Source organism: Cavia porcellus, unplaced genomic scaffold, assembly GCF_034190915.1.
Source record: "Cavia porcellus strain 051 isolate PalLab524CR breed Dunkin Hartley unplaced genomic scaffold, mCavPor4.1 scaffold_1, whole genome shotgun sequence".
NCBI lineage: Eukaryota > Metazoa > Chordata > Mammalia > Rodentia > Caviidae > Cavia > Cavia porcellus.
Window position 1 is genome coordinate 125582060 of NW_026947484.1, and position 14142 is coordinate 125596201.

Consider the following 14142-nt stretch of genomic DNA (forward strand, 5'->3'; position numbering starts at 1 on the left):
CAACCATCAGAATGAGTAACAACTATTGCTTGACCAAGTTGTTCTCCTTGAAAGCTTGGGAGATTAATTTTTGTCCTGGAGAGTCTCCTTAGGCATACCATACATACATCAAAGGATGTTTTCCTCTGTAGTCTCATAATGTTCTTGATCAGAAGACAAGGGACTCATTGAGTACATATGGATGACACAAACAGAGGTTCTTTTATGTCCTGGGTCCTCATTGACCTTGAAGACTTGGGACCAAAATATTTGCTATTGTATTAGTCTATCTGTTTCTCTAATTTTTGGTCTCTAAACCTCAGTTGATGAATATCCAGAAGAAAAGATGTATAACAATACAATGCATCAGAGATAGTGAACTTAAAATTATTATCTTAGCTAAATCTGAAACATGTTAGAACATTAAATGAAACTTATTTTCTATTATCCATGTATATTATCACATTTGAATACCTATAGAGTCTTAACAGTTACATATTTCACACAGAAAATTAAAAATCAAAAGCATATACAACATTATAGCATAATAATTATGACATTTTGTAGCAATCTTAATTTCCATTTTGACAGAAAACACCACCTTTTAGTCAATCATCTCTATTTAATACATAAGAAGCTTTTACCTAATTCAGTGACCTTTAGTGGGATATACATCTTGTAAGTTTTAGTTACAAGCAGAGTTCTGAATCTGAACATTCTGTCACCATAAAAAATCTGTTTTACATATTTGAAGACCTGTGTATTTTGGAGGCATGAATACATGAATATACTATGAGGTTAATAACAATGCATCATAGCCATATGAAACTTTTTATCAGAATTATTACATAAAAAAACTTATCATAATATTTCCTTTGATGGTGACCAATGTGAACATATTACAATAATTTTTTGTATAACTTTAGTTGTAATGTCTCCCGTAAGACTATGGAGATCACTGAAGCCTCCAATCAATAAAACAGAATTGGTTAAAAATGTTACCAGGCAGCTGTTTGGTTACTTATCAATCAGAGTCCTGTCCAACAATCCCAACCCCAAGGGATGCTTTATCATTTTAATGACTTATGAAAAACCCAGTCATTGAATTTAACCCATTAATTTTTAAACAATGAGAGACTCTAAAGTCAATAACAAAACTATATGCTACAGAGGGCTGGGGATTTAGCTCAGCAGCATAAATACCTGCCTGACAAATACAAGGTCATGAGTTTAATCCCCAGTACAAAAGTTATATATATATATATATATATATATATATATATATATCACATTTACAAAACCAATCTTTGTATCTTTGTGTCATCTGTACCAGCTAGCAATCCAGGTGGCATTTGGACCAGGTGTAAGCATGCTTTATAATTTTGTAACCCAAATAAAACATTAATCAAATGATCCTTGATGCAAAAGAAAAGCGAAAAGAGAAAAAATCATTGATATTAAAATAAAAAGAACAGCTGTTTACAGAGTATACAAATAGACAAACACGGACAGATAATCTGTACAAATTCAAGCAGACATAGAAATAAGCACACAACTTGTTGGTGTCCATAAGAACTCTCTAAGTTTTGCAGGGGATATCCATATACTTGTATCACACCCCCTGTGCTGAACTAGCTTGATTCTTATTTTCTTTTGTATTCTCAGGGATGGAACACTTGTTTACCTCCAGCAACCCATGCCCTCAGTGCATTTCTCAGACACTCCATGCCACTTAGGCATTCCTGTATGACACTTGTGTTTTCAGACCATTCTGCATGAATTATCACTAGTGCATTTCTGCCAACAACTTCTTTTTTTTTGTATTTATATTTTTTGTCTTTTTCATTTTTTATTGGTACCAGGGATTGAACTCACAACTGCCTGCTTGCAAGGCAGACGCTTATGCCGCTGAGCTAAATCCCCAGCCCCCTGCCAACAACTTCTTACAAACAGACTGGACAAACAGACAACAGATACATGTACAGACTGACAAACAAATGAAAACTCAGAGTGCACTCAAATATATTTTTAGCCAAATTGAATTGCAATTTTTTTACAAATTTAGAATTTATAATATAAATTGACTAGTCAGTTTTACAATAGGTCAATTAGCAAATATATCATATAAAAGGATATAGTGAAGACAAAATCTTATCTATAATTAACATATGATATGCCATTTAGCATTTCCTGGAAAAACACAAATATACCCTGAACTCCACATTAGCACTGGACTGAGTGCTTTTATGGTCCAGTATGAAGATCTTTCCAATGGACTCTTTTTAGCTTTTATTTGATTGCATTATCTTTCTGCTGTGGTAGTTACATCTTTACTACAATTTAAATTTTTTTAAAAAATATATACTCCCAAGTGAAATGTATTATGAGATGAACTACCCTTTTGTTTTTTGAAACTTAAATGGTGAGCATATTTAACTATTTTTAAACCTGGTGATTATGAGGAATTTTTGTGGTAGATACAGAGAAAAAAAACAGCATTTGTATTTAGGCATCTTGGGCTCTCTGTTGCTGTGGTAACATATAGGTGTTTTCTTGTTCTAGCCCGGATGCCCTGTTGTTGTTTGAGATCCAAGCGCCGGTGTACTATAAACTTTTAATGCATAAAGGGTGTGCGCAGGCAATGAGAGAAACCAAGAGCCAACTAGTTAATGGACTGAAATCTCTACAAACTTTAAGCTAAATAAGGCTTTACTCTCTTCTTTTAGAGTATTGGGTATTTGTCCCAGCAATGAGAGACAAGTAACCAAGATGGACTTTAAGTCTTTTCTATCCCAATCATGCATGTTTTGAATCTTTTGTTTAGCTCTTCCACTTTGTTTTGGTGTCTTTTTTATACTTGATGATTTTATTTATATGGCAAAATATTTTATTACTCATGTATTTTGTAAGATGGAAAGATTCATTATGTAACTGTTTCTTTGTTTCCCCTGTACTATTTTGAATAAGTCATGTTATGAGACAATTTCTTCTCCATTGATAACCTGTGGTCAGCTTTGGGGGAATTGGAAAATTTTGGAGGCATTTGTTGTTTTGATTTCTCATGTTTCTAATTTTTGTTTGTTTGTGTCGCAGCTCATTGCTCTGTAATGAAAAGTGTTGTTTCTGGTATGACTACATCTTTAGTTAATGTTTATTTTGCAGGCTAACTACTGGCCATGGTTAACTACTGGTATTTTTCTCTTTCCCAGGATCCAGCTATCTCCATTTACTTGAGATGGGATGCTGCAGTTGATATGCATAAGTACCCAGTTGTCCTGGAATATGCCATTATACTGGTGATGACCTGAAGGCAATCTAAATATTGGCATCTCAAGAAAGCTATTATAGAAGAGGATATGTCACCTTGGATATACTAACAAAATCAGCATCAATCACAACATTAACTACAAAATAGAAAATTAAATAAAAATTAAATGTTGGCAATCCCTAAGGACCAACAAAGTATTACAATTTTCCATGGAAAAAAGATGTATATTTATTCCAAGAAACCTAAAACCAACATTGGTGTGCTGTTGACCTACAATGAATAGCTACCAAATGTAGCAACTTTACCTCTACTAAAAATGATACAGCATTTAACAGTCATAGCATAACATTGATTATTTATCTTGAGATTCATAAAACTTGATGGTTATACCAGTAAAGGTGGAGGTGGATGGGAATTAGAGTAAAGTACAAATAAAGCTTCTTTGGGGCAAATGTGATCCTTTATATGAGTGTGAGGTGGGAGTCTCTTCTCTGAAGCTCATTGTCTTTCTCATGTAGGTTCAGGGTGCAGCTCCTACAAACCAGGCAGCCTCTCTTTTACCCTGATGCTTTCTGATTGCTTGATCTGTTAGTTTTTCAAGTAGCCTCTCTCTTCTAGACACTGCTCTGTCCAGTCACCCAGATTGTTATTACTATCCAACTCAAAGTGTGTTCTTGCTCCTCTTGGTAGATGGGTAACATGGTCAATCAAATAGTCTCTATTGGAGGTAGACTTCAGGGGTAAAGTTGGGCTGTTACCTTAGAGGTAAAGGTGGGCTGTTGAATTCAGTCTCCAGTCATGGAGTCTTCTCTCTTCTCTCTTCAGCATTGTCTTTATCCAGAGTTGTAGCAGTTGGTTTTTTCTTTTCTCTGATGCCCCATGGAATGGGGATGCAAAATGGACTGTAAGTTTAGAATTGATGAATGGGGTGCTGTGCATTATGTGGGTACCTCCTGAACTGTGTGGGGGAGAAGCAATTCTCCTCCCATTTCAGTTTCTTACTTTTGTGACTTTCAGAGATAGAAGGGATGCTGGATTTATGCATCTCTTGAAGGGCTTTGACTTCACATATGAATGAGTCAGTCAGCTGGTAGGTTTCTCTATGGCTTTGTGCTGAGGGTAAAAAATAAAGAGCCATCCAAAAGTTGGTAAGTGGTCATGTCCAGATACCTACCATACATGGATGCTGGCATTTCCCATTGTGCAATGTGTGCTGGCTCTTCCTGTCACATGGCTTGGCTACTGTCACTTATAAAGCACTTTTAATGATCTTGTATATCTTAGTCCATGAAAGCAATTTACTTTAATTATAGAAATACATAAATAAGATAATGAAATGAAGGATAAAATGTTTCTCTTTTCCTTTAAACATAATACTTAAATAACATAATTTTAAATAATTTAGCAAAGATGATGTAGAATTTTACCTAAAATTTTAAATAACCATGTTTGCTAAAAGTAGAGAATAAATTATTTAAAGTATTTGGATACTGCCCATCATATACATTGCATCTTATAAAAAAGAAAGTACTAAAACTCTATAAAGGTAACAAAATCTGGACTTTTTGATGCTTTAGAGACTGTCTTTACCTGGCAAGCCATCTTTTACCTCTTTTAATGTTCAATAGCTGACTAATGACCAATCCAAGGCTTACCTTTTGCTTATGGCTTCTTCTTCGATCAAATGATGAAAGAATTTTAGGAAAATAATCATTGTCATGAACCTAGTCAAGAGAAGTAGTTAAGGTCAAAAGCTAAGTCTGATACTAAATTAATACCCTTACCCAAGATAAAAATACCTGGATATACTATAATTATCATAAAAATTACAAAGAGAACATAATTAAGTACCACTTCTGATAATACCTATCTCTGGTTTTGTGTGCATGTAAATATGTGTATATGTTTAAGCATGATTCTAACAGGTTTGCTCTTTATGTTATATATTATATATTTGTGAAAAGTAAGAATCGTATCAATTACTGGTTATCTAGAAACAGTAAATTAACATTCTTGTTGAACAAACTTCAACATCATATTTCTATTCCCATCTGCATTGTAACTATTATGCTTTTATATTATACACAAACAGCCACATCACAGAAAATAAAGGAAAGTCTTAAAAGTAAATAAAGATTCATAGTACAAAATAAAGACACCTTTGATATTGTAGTTTTCTAGATATATGTTTATAACTTGCAAGAAGCTTACAAGCTCAGTGGCAAAATTTTTTTCACATAAGAGATTGAGAACTCTTGCAGGGGTTTATGTCATTCCTTCTTCTCCAGACAGAACATACTAAAAAGTTGTAATCAAAGATATCCTCTTCTTATTGATAAAAGTGACTAATAAGCCAACATGTCTGAAAAATGTCAGTTGCAACATTTCAGAACCATTCTAGCACTACACCTTGCTTCCATCTGGTTGCCAAGGTTAAGGACAAAGGAAATGGAAACAAGACAGTTATAGTCAACACTGTTGACATCACTAAGGCACTTGATCGGTCTCCTACACATCTCACCAAATACTTTTGTTGCAATTTGGTTGTGAGCTGGAAGTAGAGACACAGTTTGATGTAAAGAATGACTTTTGCATTGTCATGGATCTCATGAGGCTAATAAATACAGGACAATTTAGATGGATTCATTGAGTTTGTTCTCTGTCCTGAGTGTATGAATCCTGAAACAGATCTGCAGGTGAATGTGAAGAAAGGAACAATTAGGTAGTTCGTATAAAGCCTGTGGCTATTGAGGCATTCTTGATAGACATCGAAAATTACATATTCATTCTCAAAACCCACTTAAGAATACTGACAGTGGTACAGAAAAGAAAGGAAAAGAAAAACAAAACAAAGATGAGGAATATGAGACATCACCTTCACCATCACCAACATAAATGAGTCTTCCCCCACTGACCATGGAAGAGGCAGAGGATGAGAACTATGGGGAGGATACAATTGAGTTGCTCAGAGGCGCAGGATAGATGAGATCATGACGGAACCAAAGTCTTGAGCTCAGTGAAAATTTGCAGAGAACCATAGAGGAGCATGCAAATATCCTGTTTGGTTTTGTTAAGAAAAAGAAAGAAGAGGGCATTATTGACTCATCCAACAAAGAAGTTGTTGCTGAAGCAGAAAAACTAGATGTAAAACCCAAGAAGCCTCTTGTCCTAACTAAATTTTTTTTAATGAGAAGATACAGAACAAATTTAGAAATACAGTTGCCATTTCCTCAGATTCTGTCACAAGAAAAAGATCAGTGGTAACATCTTCATGATTTGGAGTATGTGGTGGTGATGCACCCAGCTCAGCTGCTCTGCAAGATCCTGAACATCTTGAAGATGTACTATGCATTCTTTTTAGAAAAGATCATCATCTGCTGGTCAGAAATGGCCTTTAAGGAATACATTTAAAAAGAACTTGCCTATGAGATTCGTGTCAAAGTGGAATCAATTATAAAATGTTTGAATGAGGCAGAGGAAGAATCCTCAGGAGCTGAAAATGATGAAGATGAAAATATTGAGGTGGTTTACTCAAAGGCTGCCAGGGCACCAAAAGCTGAGTGTGTTCCAAAAGCTGAAACTGTGAGTTCTGCCAACAAGGATGATGACATTGATAATGATGCCATTTAAAAGGATGGGTTCAACCGAGCCTACAATGTAATGCCACAAATCGTCCTCCACTATCAGTCAGAAGTGCAGCATATATGTGAAGAAGCTCAAATGTCCTAACATCATGCTACACTTTAAACTGAAAATCTATTACTATGAGTGGTCTGTAATTAAGCCCAGTGAGATGTCTAGGGAGTCCATTCACATCAGTGGGAAGATGTAGTTGCTTATTTAAAGCATGTTTGTAGTGGTGGATGTACTTGGATCCCATTTATACAGCTATAAAAATAAAGATTTGCTTTTGGTCACTCTTGAAATAGATATCTCAACTAATTTCTTTTTTCCTCATATAGAATTCTTCATTTGTCATTTATATGTTTGACCATGCCATAAAAGAAAAGTGAATAATATAGTATAAAATATAAAGATTATCACTAAAAAAGCAGCCTGAAGTTTACTATTAAAATTCTCAGTAGGTGATCAAGTGAACTGAGCAAGGATTTTGCTTAGATGACAATATTTAAGTTTTAGGTCATTTTGTAATTTAAATTCCCCCTGTGATTCTCTAAAAGAGACTAATTTAGATGCATCCCTTTTATTTCTACTGTCGCACAGTCTTCCCATAATTATTCAAGCTAAAGTAAAAATATTACTCCCCAGCTATTCTTAACCTGATATTTTATCAAATAAACAGATATATGAATAATTCCAAAGAGTATTTAAATAATAAATGAGAAGAGTTCCCGATGAATACATTGTCCTTTAGAGTTAGAAGTGGCTCTTTCCTCAGTGGAGTAACTAAGTTGACAGTATCTCTCCATATTAACTTATTAGAGTCACCAAAGAAAGTCATTTGTTGGGCAAATACAAAAGCAAACATGTGTTTCACATGTGAATTATTCTTGCTGAGTATGTGAATCCTATAATTTGTACTGGTATGTATGTAAGCATACATAGAACACACGTATATGCTGTCACATTAATCAGCTTGGCAAATATTCTGTACCCATGAATTATTACCATTGTGACTAATTAAAAATTTATAGATCAAGATTCTTATTTTAGCCACTTTCTTCTCATTGGGAAGCATAAGAATGTGAATTAAAAGTAAACAATGTACTCATCAATCATTTAGCTTTCTCACTGATAGATTCTGCCATGTTCTCTCTCTTGTGTTTGTGTTTTCTTTCACCTCTAACATAAGAGCTATAACATTAATAAGAAGAATCAAAATAATCTTCTGTTTGAGTGAAGTATTTAATATAGATGAATTTATTGTGTCTCATTTAATATTTTCAGTCAGAAATATTTCTTTCCTAGAAAATTTGGAAAAACTAACAGTAAAGTTTTATCAGACTAATGCAATTTTTAAGATTTAGAAATTAAACTATACTTGATCTTTCATTTTAAATACAGCGAAGAGACTATATGTTATATATGATGTTATAAGTAACTTCAATGTCTTCAGAGACTTGTCAGTTACTCTTGAAAATAATTGAGACTTTAAAGTTGTGGGTGGGATTAGAATTTTGGTTTCTTCAATGTCTATCTATGTTGCTGTTGACAATAGTTTCTGAGTTTTTATTTCTCCATACAGAATTTGGGGGAACAATATAACTTACTTTAAGGTTGCTTCATAGTCATGAAGAATAAAATGTTAATCATTCAATGAAAGCATTCTAACATCATCATCATCATCATCATCATCATCATCATTATTATTATTTTGAGACAGGCTTTCACTATGTAGTTCAGACTGGCCTCAGACTTGTGGTGGTCCTCCTGCCTTAGCCTCCTGAGTACTGGGATGGTAAGTGTGAACCACCACATGAAAGTACCAAGACCCTTGTCCTCTTGAGACAGGAGTCCCATGGTCCCTCTTGCTTGAAAATGTGTCTCTTTTTTTCTTTTATTCCCCTAGGTCAGTTTACAAGCTGGCTCCTGCATTGGAGATTTTATTTTGGGGTCTTATTTTGCGAGTTCTTCTATCATCTAGATATTATTCTATCTGAGGAGCAGCTAGAAATTTTTCCCATTTTCATGCTATCTCTTCACTGGTCTTTTTGCTGTGCAAACATTTCTTCCCTAATTTGATAAGCCAATTATTGATTCTTGGTACCTTTTCTGTGTAATTGAGTTTCAGTTCTGAAAGTCTTTTCCTATGGTTAAGTCTTCAAGAGTTTTATATAGCAAGCCAACCGTGGAGTTGACCTCTAAAATTTTCAGGCAAAAACTTCTGCATGTTGTGAGTGTCTGGTATTTTATCATGAGGACAGAAAGGTGGCTAATATATGTGGTCATTGGGGATTATTTTCTAGCATTTTCTTAGCTTTTCTCATTAAATGGTAATCCTATTTCTGTAAGTACTCAGCCTACTGATTAGTACTAGGAGATATTCATCCCTAATGTTACTTCATCTTTAAGTGGCATTAAAATGGCTTTTTATTATCAGTATTCCCTTCCTAAGAACTTATTTTAATTGTGTGAAGAAGCTATTAATTTTATCCATAAAATATCTGCAATCATTTTTTATGTACTGATCCTTTTATGCTAAGTGTTTCACCTTAGAGTATTTATACATTTCACGATTTGGATTTTCTTCAGTTGTGTCATTTTTTTTTTCTGTGCATAAAAGTACCTGAATGATATTTTTGTTTCAATATCTATTTATAAAAACATCTAACTATTTCTCTTATGTCAATTTTTTCAAACCTCTTCCTCATTTGTATTACTGTTCTCTCCCTGTATAATAAATAGAGAGAGTGAAATGACTTATAACACACATTTATCTCAGTTTTTAAGGCAAATTTTATGGTGTGATTCACCTAGATTCTACTCAACATCTTGTAAGGTCTGAGGCAAGGTATGGCAGTGGCTACATTTTCACCTGGTGACTTGACTGGTATGTATACAAGTTATTTTCAGTTTTTTCCCTCACGACATGGAAGCGTGCTTCTTTTACACTAGCAGGGGAACCTCTATTCCACTAGTGGCTAAGTGTCTAACATCACAAATATATGTATGAGAATGCCATCCATTCTCCAAAGTTCATCACGTAGAAGGAAGTCACAGATTTCATCTGTCCTCAAAAGGAAGCATGCATATGAAAATGTGATTCACTGGGTTTCATCCTTGACATGTTCACTACAGTTTTCAGTGGTTCCTTTATTTGTACAGTAAATCCACATCTCAATAGTTTACTTATTATTAGCAATTGTATGAATGATCCTTTTAAAATGGATTTGTTATATTATCTGTATGTGTTGATGCACATTTTCATTTGTTTATTTTTTACATTCCCTGGTAAAAAGATTAGAACTATAAATTTTATTAATTCTGCTAGAAAGTCACATTAGAAAGAATCTTTCTCCTTTTAACTCTTGTTCATGGATTTTCAATTGGTTTTTCCATGTATTTCTTTTGCATGTTCCTTGGCTGTTCCAGTACTAATTTATTCATTGGGTACATTTGTGTCAGTATCAAGTGATTTAGGGGCCCCTAAAATTTTTTGACTTTAATTTAAAGTCATAAGAATATGAATTTAACTACAGTAACAAAAAATAGATCTAGCTAGGCATAACTTTATCCAATAAAGTCATCAGTTATTTGTATAATTTTTGTTATTTCTTCTGGAGAAAAATCTTTCAAACAAAAAATGACTAAGGGTGTGTGACAGTTGTGATATTATATCATAGCTCATGCTATTTTGTGTTGTCTTTACTTCTTGATCCTGAATTACAGTTTCAACTGTCAATTAGGAAATGCAGTCCAGGTTTTCTGCCCCCCACCTGGGGCTTATTTTAGTCTTTTTGCTTGTGATATTAATGATCATTGGTTTCTTCCTCAGTGTCATTGGGTTTAATCTGTGATGACTGTTTTTTCTCAGATCCCTTTTTTGTTACTGTTTCCTGAATCTTTAAAAATATGTTTTCCATATAGTATATCTAAAATCTATTTTACTTAGTATTTCTTTGAAACAAAAGAAATTGTGGGTCATTATGCATTTGAAATCTATCATCTTGAGCAATAATCTTCCTAAACTTTATATTGTCCTGAACATTCTTTTGTTAAATAGTTTAAAAATCACTTTAAAAGTTTTTAGAGACTTCCAATTTAGCAAAATATATAACCACTAAAAGGAAAAAAACAATATGATTCTTTTCTAAGTGTCACTTATATAAATCAGGATAAATCTGATGGCAATAATTCTTAAATGCATTTATGTTTAATGTGCATTGAGTTGCTGTGAGTCCTAATAATCTTATTTGAAAAGTACATGTAATATTTTAGTTTGTTTAGAATAATGATAAACAGGTAAAAGAGCTAAGGAGCTTAAAATTGGTGACTTACGAAGAGCAATAAGTCAAATAAAGATAATATATAATAAAAAAACTAGTTGAAATTTTGTTTAGGTTAAATGCCATTGCTTTTGAAAAGAGGTTCTCACAAAATGGCTTTATGGTAAATTTCCTTTATTTCTATTTAAATATTTTTACTAAATTGCATTTTTGTATCATTTTATAGATAATATAGTGAAGTTTGTGGAGTAGTAAAACTTGTATCAGGCATTTACATAATTATTAGTTGGGTCTAGGGATATACCTCAGCAGCATAGTGCCTGCCTGGAAAGTGAAAGGAACTGAGTGTGACTTGGTACCAAATAAATAAATAAATGTTAGGAAAATATTATCATATTATAGTTTATTCAAGATTTCTTATGAGAAAATTATCAGGTAATCATGAAACTACCTGTAGTTATGGGAGCATATAATATATTCTTTGCTTAAAAAATATTTAATTCACTTACATAGTTAAAAATTTCTTACTTTTTACTCTTAATCCTTCCTATGAGTCCAACTCTAAATGTGGCTATAGACTGAGATTGTACCTGCATTTTACAAAGTCCAAGTAAAATGCTCAAGTAAAAGAAACTTCATTTTAATACCAAGTATCAGCCACTCAGGGTTCCTAGTCATTCAAGTCTTCTGGAACTTTTACCAATTCCTTCTCAAAACTTTAATAATATACCTAAAATGACCTTAGAGTTTCTTTCCTACCTTCCTGTCAGTTCAAAGAGCCTCAGGCTAACATAATATTTTTTGCCTGTGGCAACCCCGCGCTGCCTGCCCCAACTTGAACTTCCTTCGCTTTCTCCCTCTCCCAGCTCTGCCATAGATTATATCATAATGTGCTGATATTTTAAGTTACATTTTACCTCCAGGTTAAGGTCATTCTTGACACTTCTAGCTTTGAGTTTTCTGTGCCTTTATTCTTCTTCCTTTTAAATTTAGAAGCTAATATTTGAATTGGAAATTAATTTTTTTCTTCTGTGACTCATCATTGTCCCTATAATGAAAATGTTTTAATAACTGACACTGATCTGTTGCATTTTGTCTATTATTTCCTGTAAAATAATAAACCCCACATATTTAAGTTACCTTCAATTTCAGTCTTAATTGTCCAGTTCAGTGGTACAGCTTTGAAAAATAAGTCATATTAACACCATTTTTATAACTTGACTATTCAATTTTATAACTTCTGTTATTATTACCAACCATATTAAGTTAGTAAAATAGGCACAACTAACATAAAGATCATAGCAGAATTTGATACAATAAAAACCATTATTTTCTTTATTTTAAAAGTCAATGTCAATAATTTAAAAAAAAAAACCTTAGATTCATGCATACCGTTGTTCTTCTAATCTACTTTTGAGAAGTCACCTTTCTTTAAGATCTGACCATCCCACATAGACCAAAAGGAGAGAGTCCATTACCTGTATTTCAATACATAAAGTTTGGAAGGTGTAATGAAACACACTTGCAGATCTTACTCTACATATAGAGAGTAAGAATTCATTTAAAGTTTATTTGATTCTTCATTCAAACTAATTAAAAATTAGCAATCCAATCAATTGTAATTATGCATTTTTAAGTTATTCAAATGATCAATTACAAAAATACCATAGTAAGTTTTAAAAATCAGTTCTGACCTATATCTTCTATAGAAGAAGAAAAGATCAAAAATGAAACATTTGCTATCAGTTTTTGTGTTTAATTTATCTGAGTAGACATAAAAAATTAATGTAAATTATTAATCCTTAATGATTCAAAATATTATTCAAGTAGTTCTAGAAATTGTATTTGTATGATGAGGAAGAAAAATCAATACATAAAGAATATAATATAATGGAAAACATAAATACTATTTAAAAAGAGAAGAACCTTTAAGCTTTTGAAGAAGTCTAGTAAGATTTACAAAAACAGAGGGAGATGACAATTCTTAATGCTCCAAACTGTGAACAAGACAGATGACTAGTGACCCATTCAGTGTCAAATAGGCAGTGATGCTACTAGAGAGCTATTGAAAGAAATTTCCTGTTAAAAAAGGGGAAACAAAGGAAAAAAATACAGCCAGATCAAAAATCCTATGTTCAAAATAGATTTAGTATGTACAGAAATTAGATAGTCTTGGAAATATTTTATAGGAGTTCAGCTTTTGTTGTGTCAAACAAATTACCTCAGAATTCTAGGTACAAGAGGGAAATTTGATATTTCTATTAAGGACCAATATAGAGATAATAAGTACAGTTAACCCTCAAATTATGACCTACCTCACACTTGCACAACTTTTTTTACTACCAAAGTGTTATCTTTAACTTCAACCAAAATCTTTGACTATTACTCAACTTTCAGCCACTTGTGCAGTTGTTAAACAAAAGACTGGCAATATCAGAAAAGCATTTGCAAGCATACGTAGCCATCAGTGAGAGGTCCGATGCACATGACTGTGCATGTGATTTTGCTCATTGCTTTATATAATTGCTATAACATGTTTTTCCAGATGGTCCACAAAAAAAAAGCTAGAAAAGAAGCTAAGGAAAGAAGAGAAGGTAAAGAAAGCAACACAATTGTAAAGAATAAATCAGGGAGAAGTATGATAGTGTTTCTATGTGGAATCTTACCAATATGTAGAGCATGTCAAAGTTCACCATCTTGAAAATCATTTATTTTTCATCTTGACAATCTTATAGAGAAAAGATTTATATAGAAGCTAGTGTTGACCAAGTTGTTTGTCAAATTAGTAGGTTACTGTGAACAGCATTAAGTGAGGTAGAAAGATTATTACTACTGTAAGTATATGAAAGGCAAACAATAGGTTATAACCTATTTGAGTCTTTAATTTGTGAAAAAGCTAGGGCTATAAATCTCATAAAGAGTACCCCACCAAGTGATAATGGTTAAACATTTTGTATCATAATTTTACAGTGAGAACTGTGATTGATA

At 33.0% G+C, this 14142-nt stretch overlaps 1 pseudogene; it reads left to right on the forward strand.

Annotated features, from left to right (window-relative positions):
* Positions 1 to 5157: 5157 nt before the first annotated feature.
* LOC100735422 (eukaryotic translation initiation factor 5-like) lies at positions 5158 to 7150 on the forward strand (annotated as a pseudogene).
* Positions 7151 to 14142: the final 6992 nt, after the last annotated feature.